This window comes from Notolabrus celidotus, chromosome 3, assembly GCF_009762535.1.
Source record: "Notolabrus celidotus isolate fNotCel1 chromosome 3, fNotCel1.pri, whole genome shotgun sequence".
Lineage (NCBI taxonomy): Eukaryota > Metazoa > Chordata > Actinopteri > Labriformes > Labridae > Notolabrus > Notolabrus celidotus.
This window is the reverse complement of record NC_048274.1, coordinates 5,913,106-5,936,080: the sequence shown is the minus strand read 5'-3', so window position 1 is coordinate 5,936,080 and position 22,975 is coordinate 5,913,106. Positions and strand designations below refer to the sequence as shown.

Below are 22,975 nucleotides of genomic sequence, written 5' to 3'. Positions count from 1 at the left end.
AGATGATGATAGACAACGATGGGCAATGGGTTTTGAGGATGCAATGAATCTAATCTGGAAATACAAAAGTGTCCAAAGAAAATGACAACAAATTTAAATCAATGCATTTCTTACAGCCGGTGCCAATTAGGGTTGTTGGATCAGGTTGCATTGTTTTATAATAAAGGTGTAGCTGTTGGGAGAGGAGCTGAAAATGCTCGTCTTGATGTGTTCGTGTGTGTGTTCATTCTGCTGCCTGTGTATCTGTGAAAATGTGGCCCATCACTTCATGATGTGCTCAAGTATGTGAGTGTATAAGAGTGTGTTATGTGTGTGTGTGTGTACTCTTCAGCCTGTCTGTGTTTGGGTGCAGAAAAACAGAGAGCCCGTGACTCCTTATCTTGACAAAGTTGGGTAATTAACGACGGAGCCTATTAAAGGGCGAATATTCAGCCGGTGATGAATGGCTTTAATAACCGGGCCGTGTTCTCTCTAACAGAGACAGATCCTCCCGCCACCGTCTCCCTGCCCACCAGATAAAACTACCCACACTCTTCATCTTGCCTTTTCCCATCGGTGGTCCTCCTCCTTCTTTATTTTCTGTCTCTGTTTCTCTCTTTTTAAAATGTTTTGCTTCTCTTCAAAGATTTCCTCCTATCGTTATTTTTGTTTATGCAGTTTTCTAAAATGTCATCTTATTACACAGACTGAAGCTCTAACCATATACTACCAACTGTACACAAAAACAAGAGCCTCCTCTTTATGTACCTGCGTGGATGTTTGTGTTTTTCGTGGATATGTCGGCGCGTGTTTGTCTTGTAAAACATCGTTAGCCTCTTTGTGTAGGGGCCATGCAAATTGGACAGTTAAAGAAGCACCAGGAGCGATTTATGTTCCTGTGCAGCCCTTTAACAGGGGCTGTGCTCCTGCTTTATGTGTCCTGCAGGGGTTGGGGGCAAAGGCTTACCACAGGGGTCACATTCATCACAGCTCTATATTGTGAGATTGGTCCAGATGTCTGTCCTCATTACCGCTCTGGAAGTGAAAACATTCAAATGTGTGAGAGTTAAGCATCCACTCGCCTCTCGTACCGGATCAAAACTAAACTGTGTTTCAGGGTTTCTGTGCTGCATTCAATGTACCAGGAAATCTCTCTGTGTAGTTTATGTTCAAATTTCAAAACACATTTAGTTCTGCTTCAAATAGCAGCACCCATTAATCCATAAAAACACTTTAGATTTATTAAATCAGGTCATAAGAAACGTGTTTCAGTGATTTCTGCCCTCTCTCAAAGAAATGTAAGTTAATCAGGAAGAGATGTCCTTAAAATCAAACATAGGACCTCTTTAACAGCTCTCTCCATCGTGTTATCATTTCTCATCTCTTTTCTTCCTTGTTCTGTATTTCCTGTTTGTCTCTATTAAAGGAAAAACACCCAAAAATAATTACAAAAACCTCCATAATCAAAACAATAACAGACACAGCTCCTCACAGACACAATTTCACCTTTGACCTGATGTGATCTGACAATGTGTCTCATATACCTTCAAGATGAGTCGACAGAAAACATCCAGAAAGACATTCAATTAAAATATAATTTCATCAACCTTTATTTACACTCGAGAGATCATTGAGGGGAAAGCCTCATTTACAATGATCAGTTACAGTGACATTTAAACAAACAAACAAACAAGGCATCAAGAGTATCAATGTCATCAAATAGGATCATTTTTGATTTGGAGATAAAAAACAATTAAACGATCAAATAAAGTAATACAAATAAAAGGAGGTGTAGGGGATTGACTATAAAAGCCCTAAAATAGGAAGAGACTGTTGATTAACATGATACAATAAGGACAAACCTAGTTATAACAGTTACAAAGTGGGGTTAAGAAATTAAGATTCTAAATTGTCCAAGAGGTAAAGGTGCATTTAATTCAAGACGCTGCTGCAACTTGTTCCAGGAGTCAGGAGCAAAGAAACAAAAAGCAGTCTTTCCCAGCTCTGACTGAACTCGAGGAACATGCAAAAGCAGTTGGTTTGTTAATGCTTTATTCTAAATAACCTGTAAGTGTGTGCATGAAAAGTTGTTTGTCTCTACATGTTAGTCCTGTGAAAGGATGCTGACCTGTCCAAGGTGTTCCCGCCTCTCTGTGGCAGCTGGGATAGGCTCAAGCCCTCCTGTGACCCTGAATGGGAAAGCGGTATAGATAATGGATGGATGGATGGATGGATGGATGGATGGATGTCAATGCTATAGACTTTTCTGGCAAAGATAAAAAATCTTCTATTTTGGAAAAAAGGAACAACTGACCTTTCAATCCCAATCTCTAACCTTGGGTGCCAACTCCATTTAAAAAAAAATTCAAAAACACAAGTTAACTCCCCTTGATCAAAATAACATTATTAATGTTAGAAAATATTGTTAATAACTATCTGATCTGGTCTCAGCTACCTCAGCAGTAAAACATGCGAATGGTTAAATTTGGATTTTGTTCATGCTACCGTCCGTCACAAATCCTTAAAAAATGAATTAGTATTTCTGTGTTAATCAAAAACAACACAACACATTTGTCTTGGTGGATTGGATTATGTCTAAAGAATGATAATTAGAGGTAAGAGTTTTGCTTGCTTGTGTTTTTTAATTTAAATATTCATTTTTCTTTAAAGTTGATTATTTCTATTATTATTTTTCCATCATTCAAAATATTTTTATTAATTAATTCATTTTAATTATAAATTTAGTTTTATTGAAAGTGTATTTGAATTTCACCTTTCTATTATATGAATTATACTTTTTTTTAAATTACTTTATTTATTTTTTATTTATTTGTATGCATTTATTTACTCATATTTACGTTTTATTTATACTTTTTACTTTTTTACTATTATATTTTGTTTATTTTATACTTTTCTCTTTTTTGATCTTTAATTTTTTAATGATTTTCTTGTGCATGAGCTCCGCCTCTGAGTCTAATGTCTGCACTGTTGTGTTGGCTAAGTCTGAAAAGGCCTGGACCCAAAGGAAGGTTTGAAATATGCCAGACAGACACAATGTCAGAAAACATCAGATGTACGTGGTGTCGCCTCAGGTTTGGACCCTGTCAACCACACACACACACACACACACACACACACACACACACACACACACACACAAACACATTGCAAGTGCTGCACCCTCTGCAAAGTGAGTCCCATGTGTGCAGGGACATTCTCACAGAGGTTGTAGCATCAGGCGCCCTCTCACAGGACCAAAGGCAGCGAGTCCATTAAATACACATGAGAGTCTAATTAGGGCCCCCCTCGTGCAGCGGGCGCAGAGGTAGCAGTCATCGGGGAGCGACACTGCCAGGACCCTGACACTGCGAGAACACACTCTGCAAATTAATAGAGAGTGACCAAGGAGAGCGTCTGTGACTGACTGGGACCTCTGCTTCCTCCGAGGCAAAAATGTTCACTGCTGATTGCTCTCATTAAATTTGTTATAGTGATATAATTATGAAAATATGTCTGTGGGAGAATGGGATGACTCTTGGTGTGTGGTTAGTTTGCACACTATGGTAAATTTGATATGAATGTTTAATATTTATATGGTTCATGTGACCTTTAAATGAGACCAGGGGAGGTGGAGTTCAGTATGTCTTTTAGTTTGTTGCCTCATTTCACTCGATTCATCTGGTGATTTAAAACCATCACACATCTCTGTTTGGCTCTCTGAGTGACGGATAGTCGTAACGGATCTCCGACTCATTTGTTCTGGATTCAAGCAGCAAAAGACATTGGACCATATTTCCCATTATAATTAGGGTGATAATAATGTGCAGTGAATTATTGCATTTTTGTTATTCAAGACAAAAGTCTTTCCTCCGCTGCGTGTCAGATGAGATATTAGTGCAGACATAATTCTTATTCTGGCAGCAGCACGGTGACTGATATTATTTAAATTACACCTCCTTGGGCAAAGTATTCGGAAATACTTTGCAGATGGGAATTCATCACGAAATGGTGTCGAGAAAATGAGAGGCATCAGGGTTTGATTACGCTGACAGAAATGAGGGGAAATGACGAACGGTGGTAACAACAGACTGACGAGTGCACAGAAAACTGACCACATCAGCAGAGAGACAGAAGCTGGACCAGAGATCTGATGTTTTATTTACACTAAAACTAAAAAGTAAATCCATCATGTCTTGTATAAGTCTTAATACTTGTTTGTATAAGTATCTATCCCCCTCAGAGGTAAATGCATCTTTGGCAGCCATTGCATCTTTGCGGCTCCATCATGTTGAACTTCCTGATGCAGCAACTTTCACTCAAACGAATTCAGCTTTTTCTCTCTGGAAACATTTCTCAGCTGGACTGAGACCAGCTCTCTGACTCAGCAGCCACAGGGGGTCAGTGACTCTGGTTTCAAAGCAGCTCTGGTCTACTTTTTTAGAATCATGTTTGAACTCACAGTCCAGAAACCATTTGACCGGACCCACACAAAGATGGGCCGACTTCAACTTCATCTCTCTCTTGTTTTGTGAAGCTATGATGTCCCATGTTTCAGTGTCATGTCATGCTGCACAACCTGCAGTTTTTTTTATGGTTGTACTTAGAGCATGCATCAATGAAGAATCTTTAAAATAAAACTATACTCAACACCAAAACATGGACAGACAAAGTTAGTAAAAAGTTTCTATCATAGTGTTGCATTAGAAGCTAGATTCCCAACACAGCTCTTAGAGAGAATATTGGATTTATATCTACACATGAGAAGCTGCATGATGCTCCTTCCACTGTAACACTCTCTTCAAAGTGTGCATGGTATGTTAAGATGATGACCCTGTCTGCACTCAAGCATCTATCCATCCTCAGTCTACGCATCATATAACTCAGGTACAGGATTGATTTTAAACTTTAACTCATCACCTTTAAAGCTCGACATAGATTTGAATCAAAATACATCACAGATCATGAGCCCAGCTCATTAGTATCACCTGTGTCCTCACCTGTGTTTATCACTCTGTGCATGTAGTTACTCTGTTCCCCTGTCCTGTGTGGGATCATTGTACGTACTCTTGTGTTCCCTGTGTTTTATTTTGGACTTTTTTTATTTAGTTTCTTAGACATTTCAGTGATTTTTGTTTTTACCTTTTGGTTCTTTTATGTATGAAAACCTTTTATTATTTCTGCACATGGGTCCTCCTCAGTTTTCCCACCATCGTGACATAAATTGGACCTTCCACGTACAATTACATTTCTATACATTCAACCCCTTATTAAATTAATCTAGTGGCCTAGTGGCCTAGTGGTGTAAGCGCCCCTTGTACAGAGGCCACAGTCCTCGTCGCAGGGGTCGACGGTTCGATTCCCGGACGGTCGACCATATCCTGCATGTCTTCCCCCGCTCTCTACTCCCAAGACCTCCCATCTCTCTTTGGCTGTCCTGTAAAATAAAGGCAAAAAGGCCAAAAAATATAACTTTAAATGAATCTAATGTTTTATATTTGTAATGAATTTGGATCAAATTGTAGAGATCTGTTCTCACCGAGACAGTTAAAATATTTCCTTTTTGTTGAGAATTTCCAAAACACCAAAATGATCTCACTTTAATTCATTGATGGAAAACTATAAATGATGAAAAGATATGGATAGATAGATACAACCTCTCACCTCTCCTCTCCTCTCCTCTCCTCACCTCTCCTCCTCTCCTCCTCCTCCTCCTCCTCCTCCTCCTCCTCCTCCTCCTCCTCCTCCTCCTCCTCCTCCCTGCTCCTCTCTGCTGTGTTTTCTCTGCAGTGACAGCTCTGGCCTTTAAGCTCAGCTCTGTTATCACTTCACGTTTTAACAGGAGCGTCGTTAACATCATCTCACTGAACGCTCCGTCGCTGTGACTGACAGCTGTTTGACTCTACCTCTTCACACACACACACACACACACACGTGCACACACACACGTGCAGTTAAAGAGCTTACAATAATGCAATAGTAAAAATGTCAGTAGCTCCATTTAGTTTTATGGATTAAAGTCGGTGAGTGAGAGCTCTTTATGGAGCACTTTCTTAAATATCATACGCTGAGATAGTTCATTCTAAATAGTTTGATACATTATAAACCTTTACGAGTCTGAGGCTGAAGATAATATTCTCCTTCAGGGAGCGCTGTGTGCTCACTCGGACGGGCGATGGTCATTTTGGCCTGATGGGAAACATAACAGACCCTTTAAGACGTCGGTACATCAGAAACATGCGTCCTCTTAGCGAGGTGTGTGCTGCACGTTTATTGAACTTTACACTGTGAATCATAATCCAACACCTCCGCACACCTCTTTAGTTTCTGTACTGTAATTTAAATGACATTATAACAGAGGTCTGTTCGTTTTTTTAACATAAACCTGCCACTCTCAGACGGAAACAGCCACTTCGAGGAAACTTTATGTGTCGTTCAGATTCTGAGAACTGTTGAATCACGCCTCCTTTCATTTACGTACTCAAGGCTGGTGTAACTCTATGATTGGTTCTGACCTCTCAAATGACCCTGAAGGGATCAGACTTCCAGTAAATAATCACAAAACAAGATTGTCGGACATAATACCCTTAAAAAAAAAGGACTAAAACAATCCCAAATGGCTGCAGCAGACTCCATCCCATTTCACTAACACTGAACATTTCAGATTCCCAAACTACCAAAATGAATTACACTGTGGATTATCATGTAATTATGGATCTCTCCAAAGTCTGATAGAGCAGGAAAATTGAGTTCTGAATATTTCATAATGCGTGGCACCATCTTTGTTGAGGAAATTATTTAGGGGTAGCATGCCCATTTGCAGAATGGATAAAGGTTCAGAGCGAGGCAGCAGAGAGCAGTAATTGGAAATCTCCAGCGAGTCAAAGAAGTCATTCACAGATGAGCATTTCTACTCGGTGCATTCAGGAGAACATTAATCCTCCGCCAGACCAAAACTATCAACTCACATCCAAACCTATCAGGCTGCTTCACACACACACACACACACAGAAATGTGACGCATAGAAATCACACATAAATGACAGGATGACCTAACGTGTGCTTTCTCTCCAACAGGTGAGCTGCTCTCTCCTGGACTCGAACGGTAACGTCTCCTCAGACTCACCTTTTTATTTTAAACCCAGTATATACTTTTATTAATGCCGCTGCAGACTAAAGGAACTTAGGCTCCGACAAGTGCAGCTATAAGACACTGAGAAATATCAACAATACAAAGGGAAACAAAACAACTTAAGCCTGGATGAATAACACACTTACACGAACACGCTGCCTGGGATGTAAAAGAATCATTTTGTTGCCGTTAGAAAACGTATGCAGAAGTGCCAGTTATGAAAAATGTCATCTTTAAAAGGCAAATCTAAATGTCAGAGAGACAGATACTTTACACATAGAGATGGCTGCCTTCTGGGCCTAACACAGAAAGGCGTTAGGATAATATTTTTTCCCCGCTGAAATGAACCGCAATTACCCGACATCGAGCATCCAGAGCTCACATTCAGTCTCACATCGCCTGGAGAGGAGCGTGGTCACTGTTTGCTGCATCACTCAGGATATCAGAGAGAGAGAGCAAAGACTGTGTGTTCACGTCACACAGAGAGAAATAAGAGACTGTGTAAGAGTCTGCAATTCGCTACTGAGACGTTATAAAGAGCATTAGTTAGAAACAGAGCCGGACTCATCCGTCCACAGAAAACTTCTCTGCTGCTGTTTCCTGATCTTAATGATTTTTATAATTGATGAACCGTAAAAGTCATTTTTCAGGACAAACACTAAACTAGATTTGGTGTCTCCATCTTTTTATGTAGATTTGTTTTTATTCTATCTTTTTTTTTACTGTTTGTTGGAGAAGTAAAGCAATTTCAAGATGTCACCTTACACATCAGTTCCCTCCCAATGCAGGAATGACAAAATCTTAAAGTGATATTTCACTGATTTTGAGGGGTGTTGTATGAGTTTTATGTCACTAGTAATTTAATGAGAAACTGCAGGGAGCGAAGGCATGCAAGCCAGGCTGCAGTTTCTGCAGCTTAATTTAGCTAATTTTGAAAGACTCCAACCAGAGCACTCACCTCGGTTTAGGAGTACGCTCTACTTGGGATTTTTTTCCAGCACTTTGCTTTGCCGCCAGAAAGCTTGTTCCGACTTACCTTAAGGGCTTGTAAAGGATTTGAAATCATGCAGATATTGACTGTTATAATTCTTAACAGAAAAACTAGAATTATATTACATTTTATATTATGTAACAGTGTTTAATTGAACTATAATGTCTCATATAGGTATAGAGTCTTGATTCAGGATGGTGGCATGCATAGACGTAGCGGTTTAGTGCTCTCTTTTTCCGTTCCTCGTATGGCTGGTTTTGTACATTTTGTGTGCATGTTCGACCACATTCTGCTGGGCGAACAGCATTTACAGCCAGCACGACCTCCTAAAGTTAAGCATACAGAGCTAACAGTGTGTTATAGCTGCGTTCGTCTGCTCACACGAGACACCAGCGGACGTAGACAGGACGCTGGGCTCTACATGAATTACCATCCGCGCGGGCAGGAGGCGGAGACAGCGTAGGGACAGGAAGCAGAAGCGGGGCTCCAGAGCTGGCGCGTTAGCATTAGCGAGGCTACCTAAACGTTTTTGCCACAGTGTCAACAGGAAGCAGTGAAATAATGAACTGTGTAAATGTGCCGGACTCTTTTGCGTGGATTGATTTGATATGATGTGTGATCAGGTCGTCTCTTGGGTTGCGTTTGCTATTCAAAATTAATTACAGCTGTTATGGGGTTTTGACCAATCAGAACCAAGTATTTAGGGCGGGTAATGATATATAGATTTATTTCTTTACAACTATGTCAGAAAAATACGCTCTTAAAACACCTCTGACTGGTGGGCCAGCGATGGAGAGACAACAGGAGAGTGGAGTCTTTTCGAAAGCTTTACTTGCAAGTGAATGAGCGCTATACTTCAAGCATGAATGTACAGTTCTCATTAAACACATACTCCAAAAGTACAAGCTTATATCCCCATCATAGCCCCTCCTTGCATTCTGATTCGTTCACATGTATATGTTGAAAGATGTACATACAAAGGTTTGGAGGATGAGGCGGCCGTACAAGGTGGTCTCATCCCCAGAGAAAAGAACATTGCTAGGACATATCTATATATGGACATATGTGCATAGCGTACATCACGACACGGGAACTTCTGTATACATCCCAAAGTGTTGCAAGTAGACTGACGCCCTTTAAGAACAGCTGTGTCTTCTCTGAAGCCAGAATGAACTTCTGCACACTTCTGCTTAGAGTCTTACAGCGGCCTCACAAAGGAAAGAGAGCAGTCTTTCTGAACAACATGTAACACACATAGATGTATATGGAGAATCATACTGATAATATAAAAGCATAATACATGATTTTCTTCACAAACTATATAAGTGTATAAAATACATGTATAAAATAGTGTACCAAAATGCAGAATGTTAGAGATTTATTTAACTGGAAAGTCTCCTCAGTTATTTGATAAAATTCAGAGTTACTGTAAAGATGAAACATAAACATCATTTGTAGTTTTTGGACTCTTCCATGATAGGTAATGCTTCTTAAGTGTGTGCCACGTTTCGTGTGTTTGTGTGTCTTTGTTTGTGCATGTGTGTGAGACCTGGTTTATTTATTTTATTTACTTTGGCATGGGGTCACAGCTCCGGCCCAGAGGAGAGCCCAGACAAAGCAAGTGGAGCAGCAAGCCCTGTTTGGGTCTAAATTTTGCATGCTGGTGAATGTCAGGCTCATGAATAAGCAAAGCGGGGAATAAAGCCCTCTTTGGTCCTCCGTTTGTTTTGAAGTTTGTCTGTCTGGAAAATGTCAGGACTTCTCAGCGGGGAGAGCGAGCAGAGGCCTGAGTGGAGGGTTCAACCTCATTTCAATCACCAGAGGAGTTTGTGAAGGTAAAAGACTGAATAAAGAGACAAAGAGGAAAAGATGGATGACGACAGAGGAGAGGAAGAGGTGTGGACAGGGGAGACGAAGCCTTGTCTGCTCCGTGTTCCGGCCGTCCTGGGTCGTGTGTCTTTGAATGTTTGAGGTCATGTGTCAGGCGAGGAAGAGCTCATCTTAACTCCGTGTCTGCAGGGCACCTTCACCCCATGGGGCATTTAGGTTCCTCTTCAACCCGCCCGAGAAGCACCGGGTTCTTCTCTTAGCATGCAAATGAGACGGGAACAAATGTCCCATCACTTCTGGGGCTGCATGTCCCAAAGTGTTTAACACTCTTCCTGTCAGCCCCCCCGACTCCAGCTGCTTCAAAAAAAAACCCACCCTCACTTTTCCCCTCTCTCTTATGTTCTTTAAATGAGCTTTCCAACTCCACTTCTTTCTCGCAATTCAATTTTACAAGGCCATTATCCCGGGTGTAATGTGGAGGTTAAATATATCGGGGCAGACGTTATGTGAAAATAATTAGTGCTAATGAATAATGCACTCATTCAGCTGATGAAGGATGGTTGGCAGGGTAATGGAGTGCAGGGGAGGGGCCCCTCTGACAAATGAAATTAAAATATTTAAACACTGTTTTACGATATTACCGGGCCCTCACACTTTCTCTCTGTTACCTGCTCGCTGCATGATCAGTCCGGCCTCCGTGTGACATGATAGCTTCACCATTACTCATGCACAACATCTGTCTCTGCAGTGACAGAGCCCTGATTCAGGGAGGAAGCGTCCCCGCACCGTTTTTTTTACAGTCCCGTGCTGCTCGGCTAATCATCCCGTCCTGATGATCACTCCGAGGACATGAGAGACACTGATGCTATCGACAGCAGCTGTCCGTCTGCCAGATTATATTTCCTTCCCTTTATTGCCTCCACACTCATCCGGACTCTTACAATCTCATTCTGCTCCCGTCATGTGACAATGAAGAATGTAGGGCTTAAATCACCCAGTTTTACAGCACCCTCACAGCCAATTGGCCATCTCCGATCAATAATGATGGACCAAGGGCCCTGTGACTGATAAATGGCAGCGCATCAACACCATTTCATTAGACATGATGACTAGATGAGGGAAGAGGAGAGCGTCTTTGGCAGGGGACGGAAATCTCATGTGCTAATAACAGAAAACTCTAGACTTCAGATGGATCAGGTCACAAAGTTTACTAGACAGCGTAGACTCCAGGCGGCAAGCTCTGTTGTAAAGTGAAGTCAATGAAGGAGTGCAAAAAAAGTATAGTTCCTCAAGTGTCCACTAGGGGCTAGCTCCAAAAGACAATGAGAACTCCATTAACACCCACATTGAAACAACCTTTTTAAAGCAAGATTAAATGTGCACAGAAGAAAGAAAGAAATTGGTTTGGATCCACTTTTTCTAACTTATACGCTGTTTTTTTTTTTAAATAACTCATCCATTTTAAAGATATCAAGACTAAGAGTGATTCATAGATTTGCATAATCAGTGGCTGAGTAAATTTGTAGGTGTCCTGGCCAAGATCCGCAGCAGCACGTTCCAACAAAGTTACAGACAAACAACACAGAATTCTAAAACATGACAACATATCATGAATTTCAGAACAAAAGTCATCGGTCAAAGCATCTACAAGCTGATGCATCTTCCTCCAATGCCTTCAGTCTGCTTTTAAAAACATTTAAAGAGACAAGCTCACTCAGACCCAGGCAGCAGATTCCAGGCTGCAGGAGCAGCGTATCTAAAACTGGCTTAGGGCCCGGCTTAGCTTGACCTCTATGACGTCATTGCAGCTTCATCCATGTTTCATACAGTCCATGGTCTACACTCACTTTAACCAAACTTATACTCTCAGGTTTGATTGTAAAGGTTTTGAACTTCATTGTAAAATGTCTCTGAAAGTTAAGCTGCCTTTCTTAAACATTTAAAGTGGAAAAGACGTACAGTATGTTCCTCACATTTTAATAAATTGTTAAATATGATAAAAGTAGTCAATTAAAAGCATTTATTTCATTAGTCTGTGTTACACTGTCCAAGGCAGCTAACTTCTCTAGACACCAGAGCTCTATACCATCGATGTTTTTAGACCCTTTTCAGAGGTTTTTCAAGAACCCCAAAATTTCATCCGAGCCCCCCTACAATATTATTACAGGACCAAATGCCAGACCAGATTTTAATTCAACAGTTAATCTGTCAACATGCTAATCTTTTATTCCAGATATCAATATATTGAAGTGTTATAAATCACTAACATTTTAAATTAAACATATTCCATGTAAGAACCCACTCCTGTTTCTACAGATGGTTTAATCAAAAGAAAGGATATTTGATTTCATGATTATATTGTGTTGCAAAACATTAATAAAAAGTATTATTATTGTGAATATTAATCTCATATGTGGGAAAATAAATGTTCTTCAGTGTATGAGTGCTTTAGCGAGGGAACTCTCCATATCACAGTCTCTTGAGGGGCTGAGCACACCTTAAAGTCTGATCCTAAAATCGCCCCTGAGCCCTTTAATATCAAATCAGCAACAAATGCTAACGTTATTCTTCCCTAACCTAGAGAGAGACAGATATGAGGTTTAAATACAGCTACATTTTCTGTTAAAATAAATGAATTGGTGATCAGCATGTGCTCGACATGTTTTAAAAGAGAGTTAAAACCTGCAGCCTGTTAGCTGCTCTGTTAGCCTGTAGGCTCTCTAAGGCATTGAGTTGCTACTTGGTGCTAAATGCTCTTATTTGAGTAAACTATAGCTCACAGCATCGTTCAGCATGTTCTCTTAAAATGAACTATATACTCAATATGAATACTTAATAGTATTCGTACAGAGAGAAACATGAATTTTGTATTTAAAGCTAAAAGACACTGAATCAAAACCACCAATTTCAAATTTAGAGAAAGAGGATAGAACTTCTGCACCATGAACATATGCACAAAACTTCATGTCTGTCCTCATTTGATAGTTTAGTCAAGTCATTATCTCCATCCATAAAATATGCAGCCATCATGGCTGTGTGTAGAGTATCTTGGAAATTATTTCTAGTAAGAGATATTCACTTAAAGGAGGTTTTAAGAAAATGTAATATTCTAATGCTGCAAGGATGATGCCACTGGAGGTGTCAGGGTTTTTATGACCAGACACTAAAGGCTGGAGAGAGAAAGTGCTTTTTGATGCTACTGAAAGCGACAAAATGCTAAATAAGAATGAGAAGAATCAGACCGGTCTTTGGGTCAGGGTTGGGTTCAGTTTTCACAGGACAGTGGATGTGCTAAGGGGAAAACACTGAAGGCTCTGAGGTGTTCTTCTTTTCCCCAGAGAGCCTCACAGAGATCCAAAACACCAAACCCAGCCACACGACACCCTCCCTTTATTAATCTCACATTTTGCAGATTGGCACCGTGTACATTAGACTTGTAAAACAGACCTAATTACTGAGAGTGCAGCAAGCAAGCCACACATCAAACAGTGTGTTACAGTTAAAGCTTATGATCTTGGTCGCCTTCCTTCCTCCCCTCCCTCGCCTCCACTCACCAGAAACACTGATTATAACAGGGACATTAAAAGGGAATTACAGCGAAACAATTTACACTTAATGTAGCAGTCATATGAACAGGGAAGAAGGATGGACAAAGATATAGGAGTATTAATAATACATGCTTTAATTAAGCTGCTGGGAATGCATGGAGCAGGATCAAGGCACAGGGAAAGAGAAGGGAGCAGGGAACGACGGCTGGATGAGACGGAGTGAGAGCAGAGGGGGGAAAGAGTAAAACAGAGAGGAGGGTAGGAAGGGAGGATCGAAATATGTTGCTGTGAATTTTCTGTGATTCATGGGCAGTAAATATGCAAAGCCTGATGGCCATAAGGCAATCAGAGGAGCGCCACTCATCTACATGTTGCACAGTGGGCCATAATCCATCTGAGGGGCACGAATAATGATAGCAGGAAGCAGGAATAAGAGCAGGGTCTGTTTATTACCTCCGACAGATCCATAATGCATACAGATGTGAGGCCGCGGCAGCCTCTGGACACAGAACTCCAGTGAAAGGAGCAGACAGTAATATTGTTTTTAGTGTAATGAAAGACAATCTGATTTAAGCACCTATTAAGGGACATAAGTCTGCTGTGATGTAAAGTTTTAAAACCAGTGCTTGAGCGATAATGATCACGACAGAGAGCGAGGAGGAGGAAGAGATCATGTGACGCCTCGAAGGAAACAGGAAGTCTCTGATTGGTTGTACGGATTCAGAAATACGGTGAGTAACGTTGGTCCACATATGCACATGTGAGACTTTTGTTATGCCCAACCCTGAGAGGAGGCAGAGTGTTTGTTGTACAGGCACTCCTCCTTGTTAGATTCTTCTTTTGAATCTATTTAGAAGAAGTATTCATTAAAAGTGAATACTGTATCACTTCTTGTTTTGAGGAACCATCGTTTTAAATTGTCCTTTTATCTCATATGTCTCACACTTTATCCCTTCATTGTTCTGCCCTTTATAGTTGAGGTATTACATTTTGTAAACACTGAGTCTTGATATGTGCTGCTCTAATAAACTTTATCACACCTGTTTTTTTTACTGTATGCTGTTTGCAATAAAGCCCTGATTGTACCTCTCGGTGTCGCTGTGTTTACTTTCTTTATTTGCAAAGCGACAAAAGGAGACAATCGCACACTCCCGAACACAAAGGCCGTCTCCTCACAGAGGACATTAACACCAGGATCCTACTGCTGCTGGAGTAAGTAATAAATTGTGGTGAACATTGATAAACTAATGCAATTACCTGCAGGGCGTGCGAGTCAGCTAATTTAAAGATACCAGGTTTGTTCATGTGGTGGGGGGCCCTGAACGGCCCCCATGGGTGAGAGATGGCACCTTTATTACATCTGAGAGGTCAGCCTGGTAGCACTGTATTAGGATTGATCTTTTGATCCCTGCCTGGAACCCCCCACGTACTGTACCGACCCCATCTGGCAGAGAAAAAAACGCTTATCAGGCGCGAAGGGTTAACTCTGCTAGCCAGGCAGCCTAATTGAGCACCACACATCTCAGCTACACAGCAGAAACAGGAACCAGGAGGGTCGTAACAAGCCAGCCGTGACTTATTCACATAATAAACCGAGCAGATATCTAAATGAGCCATTGAGCTCGCCGGAGGGAGGGAGGCCATTAGGGCGCGTGGACCATGGGTACATATTTGTATATCTACAATTGCCCTATCATTTGCATATGTGGCTGGCTGTGGAAATGTGTGTGGGTGCTTGTACCCAGGGGCCTAATGACACAACACAACAACTTTGCTCTCACTCAGTCTCATAAACAAGTCGGAGCTGCATTACTTTTATCAAAATAATTTAAAAACACATGCTTTATGTTAGAAAAGATAAGACTCTACTGAAAACAGAGGAGTCAGAGGTCTGCTGCTCTCATGCATGCATTCCCTACTGAAGAATTTAATCCAGAAGTGTCCACTTATATCACTTCTGTTCCAATAAACCCACCTGACCGACCTCCAGTGATGGAGTATTATTCCTCAGCAGACCTTTGTTCAGTTTCAGACTCCATATACCAGATTAAAGCTCCATCATTGAAATGATACTACTTGATTTGCTACTACTTTAATGGAACTCAACACTGAAGGACAAACAGGTTGGAGAAGATTGTGGTGCTTCTGCAGACGCTGAAAACACAAGAAGCATCTCTGACCATCTCTGAAGGTGATCTATCGAGTCAACACACCTGGAGTATATAAGCTTCCCACATATGCATCCAAATCAGGGGAAATCAGGACCACACACCTGACCCTGCTCTGTGAAGGTTACCTCTACAGACTCAAAGAGAGTCCAAACTGAGAGTCCATCACACAGCACGCCAACATGCCAGAACATCACCCGGACTCAGGAGCATCTCTCGGGTATGAATGAGTTTAAGGAGGAGTGGAAATCATTCATGTGACTGATCCCTAAAATCTTATCTGCAGTCCACTTCTTCTTAAGCCCGTGCTTCACAATGTGATTAGTCAGTCCACTAACATGATCACTGTACAGTCCAACTTCATCAAAGACAGTCTGTGAGGACGCCTTGGCACGCAGCAGGCCCCTCCCCCTCCCCTCCCTCCTGTCATTGATTGGTGGACTGATTTGTAGCATGTAATCCGATGCTCTGTGACAGCTTGTAACTGAGGTTAAAGATGGCAATTTAATTATGTGTCAGAGGTCACATTAAAGGCTGACCCTTGACCCACTACCGCAGGACTCTGTTGATTAGTGACCTTGTATTATTGTTTGAGCTAAGCTGTAATAACAGACGAATAAAAGTGCACAATAAGAGGTTAACGACGCAGCATCAGGAGTTTATTGGGCCTCTAAAGTGAGAATCCAGGCACCATGAGCGTCCCAACATGCCGGGCGTCTGTGGGTTGATTTCTTGAGACTGTAGAGTTTGGAGTAAACACATTCCTAATATATGTTTATTTATTGTTTTTCAGGCATTCATCAATCCAAAAATTGCTTTAATTGATGAAAATAAACAACATGGATAAGGTTCGTTTTCAATCACTGTCCTGACATATAAAAAGTACAGTACTGAGATGAAACCTAAATACATTTTTGAATTGACAAAATCCACCACTCTCATATCTGTTCATTAGATTTAAAGTAAAATGTAAATAGAAGTTGAGAACGTATAATAAAACCTGGCAGATAAATGTAAGGATTTACCAAGTAAAAGAGGGACTTGGTGGCTTTCATTATAAAAGACTTCTTACAGAGAAGCTGAATATTCCACCTGAGCAATCATTAATTGTAACAGCGTATCGTTCCCTTCTAAAAAACAAAGATGTGTGTAGTTTCTCTATCAACACACGCTGTACGGGGTTGAATGTTTTTATAACACGTCAGTTTCTAAGATATTAAGATTACGAGTTTTCCATAATTAGAGGCATAGCTGACTTGATTGTCAGGCGGGAACACTTTAACTGTTAGTGAGGAGGCTAAAGTGCTGTTTTTGATCGTGCTTTATTGCAGATGGATTCACTGAATCAACACTTGGAAGGAGACGAGCACGAGAAGCAAAGCTGCTCGACTTTAAACGATTTTAAAGCCATGTCAGAGATGGACCGGTGTTCCGGTTTAAAGAGCGACCCTGTTAACTGGAGGTTTTCAGCTGGATGCATCCCTCACAAACGTCTTTAGATGATCATTAAATGTCTGGTATGGATATTTTGACATTTTGACTAAACTAGGATGCATTCCCGAGGACTCCTGTGTTTTCACAGCTGTAATAAACCCTGGATCCTGCGGTCAAAAATCACATAAGGTACATTTCGACCAAGAGTTTCGGGGTCTTTTAGCCCCCAGAGCTACTTTGCCAAGAACTAAAAGGTTCCTTTGCCCCGATTGTTGTCTGCGTTTCGACCACAAGATGAAGTCCTGGGTAGATTGTGCAAATCAGGCCAGTGACTTATGGAGAAAAAAAATGATATTAAATAATATTTTGAAATCTTAATAAAAAACTAAACTAGTATGCATCCCCAGGAACTCCATCTGTGTTTCAACAACTGTGTAAACTCCACAAACACCATTACGTTCAACCGAAAGTCCCAGGACCTTTGAAAAGTACTACCCTGGCAGGGGCTTTTCAGGGGGGGAGATTATCTACCCCTGAACTTAATTTAAACCCTGGTTCCTCCAGTCGAAACACACGTAGTTCAGGGGTAAAGTCCCTAGCTCCGGAGTAGAGTTCCTGCAGTGGAACAATGCCTATAGTTCCTCAAAAAGTCACTTGTTCCTGGTGAGAGTTCCTGCAGTTGAAAAGCACCCACATTTACAATTGATTATCAGATCAAAAGTCTCCACCTTCACCCTTTGTACAAAAGTGAAGCCAAAACACCCCACTGACAGCTGCTGATACGAACGTGATCACAAATGGAGGTGCAGGATCTGAAAGTAGGCAATCCTGGAGGCCCGTCTAGACTCCTAAAGTATACTAAGAGAAAAAACACAACCATCAACATGTTGCACATTTAAGAGAGTGATATCCCCAAAAACACATGAACGAAGCTGTTAGCAGTACTAAGCATGTGTCGTGCAGAGAGACAGACAGCAGAGAGTAAAACCTGAAGACTTATGGCCTCCAATTGTTGCAGTATTTTCAGGTGTAAACAGATTAGCTGCAGCTCTCCGGTCGCAGCATCATGACTGAAAGAGATTTATCGTGATCTGCAGGTTCAGGGCAGCCTTGTGTTGATTTATTGATGGTGTTTCCCTGCTAGCAGGGTTACCTGGATCTGTGGTCTGCAGACAAGGTTAAAGGGCTTTGTAATGTCCACACAGCAGTATATCCCAACAAACTGACGATGATGGAGAGGCTGTGAAGGAAAATAAGAGAAACAAAGATTTCATTCTTCTAGCACTTTGTTTTATGGTTGAAGCTTCAATGCAGAGTCTTTGAGTTTCTGATTCTTCACTGCAGCTGCACGGTGTAACAGAGAAAAAATGTCCCCGAACTCAAATGATGCTGAATGACTTCGCTGATTATGATTTAAGAGCTGCTGGTTTTGTCTCAAACTGTGCCTTGTTTTGTGGCCGGGGGCCCCGTGTTGTTTAAAGGGTTGTCAGGGTGTAAATACTAAATTAATCATGCTTTGGCTCAACTTGCTAGGGACTGAAATTTGCTTATGGAGGCCTATGATCACATGAAATATTAATGTCTTTACAGAGAGCTGGTATTGTAGCGATGGGGGCAGAGCACAGAGCAGAGTGATGGGAGGGGTCACTGTTGATCTCAAATCATAAACATCTTCTAAAACCTCTACCTTAAATAAAAAGTGATGCTCAGAAAGTGACCCCGTGTTGTTGCCCATTAAACGTCCATTAGGTGATTTTTGTTCATATTATTCTGCTAAATTGTTTAAGTGGTAATTGGCGTTGATAAGCATGCAGCAGTGTTTTTGTGTTGTGCAAATGTGAGGATAATATTCAAATGAATCTGGATGAATATATTAGGAGTGTGTAGGCTAATGTTATGCATTTTCCTCGTTGTTATGTCTCCATATGACCGACTTCTGGAGCCCCTGAGGACTTTTAAAAGAAACTAACAATCATTTTTAATGACAGATATCAAAACTCAAACAAACAAAAGAGAGAGTTTCAACACACTTTTCTTTTTTCACATTTTTCTGTTCAATCTGCACAAAACCAAAGACGGAAAAAGAGAATATTATTACTGCTCATTCCAAATATCCACGCCATTTGTCTCTTTGACACAAATCAGAAAGTCAAGATTTATATAATGGATGACATCGGGCTGTAAACTTGTTAACCCATATTTTCTGAGCTCACACAGAGCGCATAAACATCCTCCTCCCACTGAGACACAAAGAGAGGCTCAGTCACACACATGCAGGTCACATCAGCGTGACTGCAGACGACATGTGGCACGGCACTAAATTTCCTGTAACACGTTTATTTGTGCAGCAGTTCCACAAAGTGCTACTAAACAATTGTCAGGAAACGTGGTTATACGTGTCAATCATAGCAGTAAATCTGCAGAGGCTTGTTTGATCTGAGAGGACGCCGGTGTGAGTTTGGAGGCTCCACAGTAGGTAAATGAGAGGACGGGAGGGGGCATTTAATGCTGCCATGCTGTGAGACGGAGCTGTGAGGAGGGGAGCTGCTTTTGGTGGTAGCTGGGGGAAAACTGGCTTAAATGATAAACAGAAGATATTCTACAAGAGCAAATCTGATTTCTCACAATTATCTCTGCCAGCCTGACAGGCACCAGGGGGGGGGGCGGGAACACTGAACTGGTGGACACTGATTGGGTTATTTGTCCTCTCTTGTTCAGGGCTGAGGGATTGTGGGAGCTGCACCGTGGAGAACCTCTCTGCAGGTGAACACCAACCTCTACAGAAAGCAGAAACCCTTTTACCAAAACACCAGGACTCACACACAGTCCTGATGTGAACAAAGCAAAATGAGACCAAAGTAAGTTTTTACTTTTGTCATGAAAAAGGTCAGAGGGGGAAATGAACAGGTGCAGCTGAGGAAGAAAGATGGCCGAGTTAAATTCAGCTGCTTCAGTTTGAGGGTCCTGTGCTGCTCAAAATGATGTCCTTTCGATTTAATGAACATTTGGAAAGAGGAGAGGCATTGTTTATGTTCTTTATGAAAACTGTTCTCTCTCAAGTCTACTGGAAAAAAGACTGACTGTTCAGGAAATCTGAAATAAAAACACTAAAACATGCAGAATTACATAGACGAATGTCAACACAAATAAAAGCTTGATAAGTCAAAGTACATAATCTAAAACAGTAATCTTAAAAACACCACAAATCAATCTGTTTCCTGATTACTAAGTGCTTGACTGTGATTGGCTCCTAGCATCTGGGTCATCAACATGGGTCTTACTCAGACATTTGTTGACATTCGTTGACTCGTCCATAACTAACAGTCAATATTACATGTATGAGTTGACACGGCCGTCTTTTTGAAAGTTAGATGCATAAAGAAAGAAATGCTCGTTCAATAAGAAATGCTTTGAAGCTGCAGAGGAATGTGTAGATTTTGGCGCCCCCTGTGGTCAAAGATTCTTCTTCTTTTTCTTCTTCTTCTTCTTCTTCTTCTTCTTCTTCTTATTCATCTTATTCATCTTATTCTTCTTGTTGTTGTTTTAAGGTGGTTGGTATCCAGCTTAATGTTGCATCAATCAATCAATCAATCAATCTTTATTTGTATAGCGCCAAATCACAACAAACGTTATCTCAAGACGCTTTTACAAACATAGGAGGTCTAGACCACTCTATGTCAAATTATGAACTGAGACCCAACTTCAAGACAGGGTAAGACTCAGTCTGACCCCACCTTAATCCATCATGAGCATTGCACATCGCAGTATTTAGCTAGTTACAGTGGTGAGGAAAAACTTCCTTTTAACAGGCAGAAACTTCAGGCAGAACCAGACTCATGTTAGACAGCCATCATGCCTCGACCGAGTTGGGTCTGGAAAGACAGATAGAGGGGAGTAAGAGAGAGAAGTGATAGTGATGAGACGAGTCATAGAAGCTGTTGCCGCTGAGTCCAGCACGTCCGTATCAGCTGGAGTCCAGATCGTCCGCAGCAGGAGGACGTCTATGGCAGCTCAGAGGAATCTACGAGACAATGGAGCTCAGGGACTCCAGAAAGGTCTATGGTTAGTAACTTTAATGGGACAGGCAGAGTTAAAGTAAGTGATGAAGGGGTTGGGGGGAAGGGGGTGAGCTAGGATCCCCGTGTGTCAGTGTGCCAGTTCCCTCGGCAGTCTAGGCCTATAGCAGCATGACAAAAGCTGGTCCAAGCCTGATCCAGCTCTAACTATAAGCTTTGTCAAAAAGGAAAGTTTTAAGCCTACTCTTAAAAGTGGAGAGGGTGTCTGTCTCCTGGACCCTGACTGGTAGATGATTCCAAAGGAGAGGGGCCTGATAACTGAAGGTTCTACCTCCCACACTACTTTTAGAGATTTTAGGTACAACTAGCAAGCCTGCATGTTGGGAGCGTAGAGTTCTAGAGGGGTAATAGGGCACTATGAGCTCTTTAAGATACGAGGGTGCCTGATTTTTAAGGGCTTTGTAGGTTAAAAGAAGGATTTTAAATTCTATTCTACATTTTATTGGGAGCCAGTGTAGAGAAGCTAGCACTGGAGAAATGTGCTCCCTCTTTCTAGTTCTAGTCAATACTCGAGCTGCGGCGTTTTGAACTAGCTGAAGAATCTTTAGAGACTTATTGGGGCAGCCTGATAAGAGGGAGTTACAGTAATCTAACCTGGAGGTAACAAATGCATGGACTAGTTTTTCTGCATCGCTTTGAGATAGGAAGTGTCTAATTTTAGAAATATTGCGCAAGTGAAAATAGGCTGACCTTGAGATTTGCTGAATTTGGGAGTTGAAGGATAAATCTTAATCAAATAGGACTCCTAGATTCCTAGCCGAGGTGCTGGATGCCAGACTAATGCCGTCTAAGGTACTTATATTATTAGAAAAACCTTCTGCTCCGGAGTGTGGGTCAGACAATAAGCTTACAATCTAAACCTCCCAATACCAATATTGTAGTGACCATTAGTCCTAAAAAACTCAATGAAATCAAAAAATTAAACTCAAACTTTAACAAAACCTAATCAAAGGGTCACTGCTGCACCGTGGGGGTGTGGTGTACTCAGGCATAAGAAGTCCACTGTGTGTCCATGCAAAGGGTCAGCGTCTCTCATGGTTTATGTTTTGGAGGGAGGCAAACAAGAGAACAAAGAACATCACCTGGCTCCTGCTGCTTCTCTCTCACTGGAAACATGTATGATGACACGTTATTTCCACAAATTAATACGCTTTTAATTTTTCATGTCCACTTTATCACCAAGTGCTGTCACTACCTGGAGATGGGCTGGGCTAAACTGGGAGTAGAAATCCAAGTGTCTTCTTCACCTGAGGATTTCATTCAACTCATTATTCAGCTTCAAAAAGACCTCCAGCCACTGAACCCAGGATGACCCTGTAACCTCTGACTGAGCTCATACCACACATCATACACACAGTACACGAAACACACATACATGAACAAACACACACTCATTTTATCAGCCTAATTTTTTTATATTGTTCTTTTGTAAACTCTGCCCTTGAGTGCTAAGAAAGGCGCCTTTAAATGAAATGCATCATTATTATTTTGCACTGTTTTAAACTGTATTTTATTATTTTTATTAGCTTACTCTTTTTAATTTTAGCTTATTTTCTAGCTATTTGCTGTTAATCTGTTGTTGTCATTGCAAGGGTCTGAGAGAGACACGTAATATCAAATCCTCTGTATGTCTGGTGCATACTGCAGTTTTTGACAATAAAGAAGACTGACTATTATTATTATTATTATAGTGTCCTGTAACCTCTGAAGTCCTCTACTTTCCTCCCCTAGCTGATCAACCATCTATGGATAGAATGAGTAAAGCCCTGAGCTATCCCACCAGAGTTATGAACCACCTCCACCTGAGGATTTTACACTCA

General features: G+C 41.2%; 1 long non-coding RNA gene across 7 annotated transcripts in view; it reads left to right on the top strand.

The window, feature by feature from the left end:
* LOC117810138 overlaps positions 1 to 7,776 on the top strand; it is a 40,220-nt gene extending 32,444 nt beyond the window's left edge. For all 7 annotated transcript variants that reach the window (XR_004630717.1, XR_004630718.1, XR_004630719.1 and 4 more), the window contains one exon: positions 7,054 to 7,776. This is a non-coding gene — a long non-coding RNA (uncharacterized LOC117810138). The remainder of the gene's footprint in view (positions 1 to 7,053) is intronic.
* The last annotated feature ends 15,199 nt before the right edge of the window (positions 7,777 to 22,975 follow it).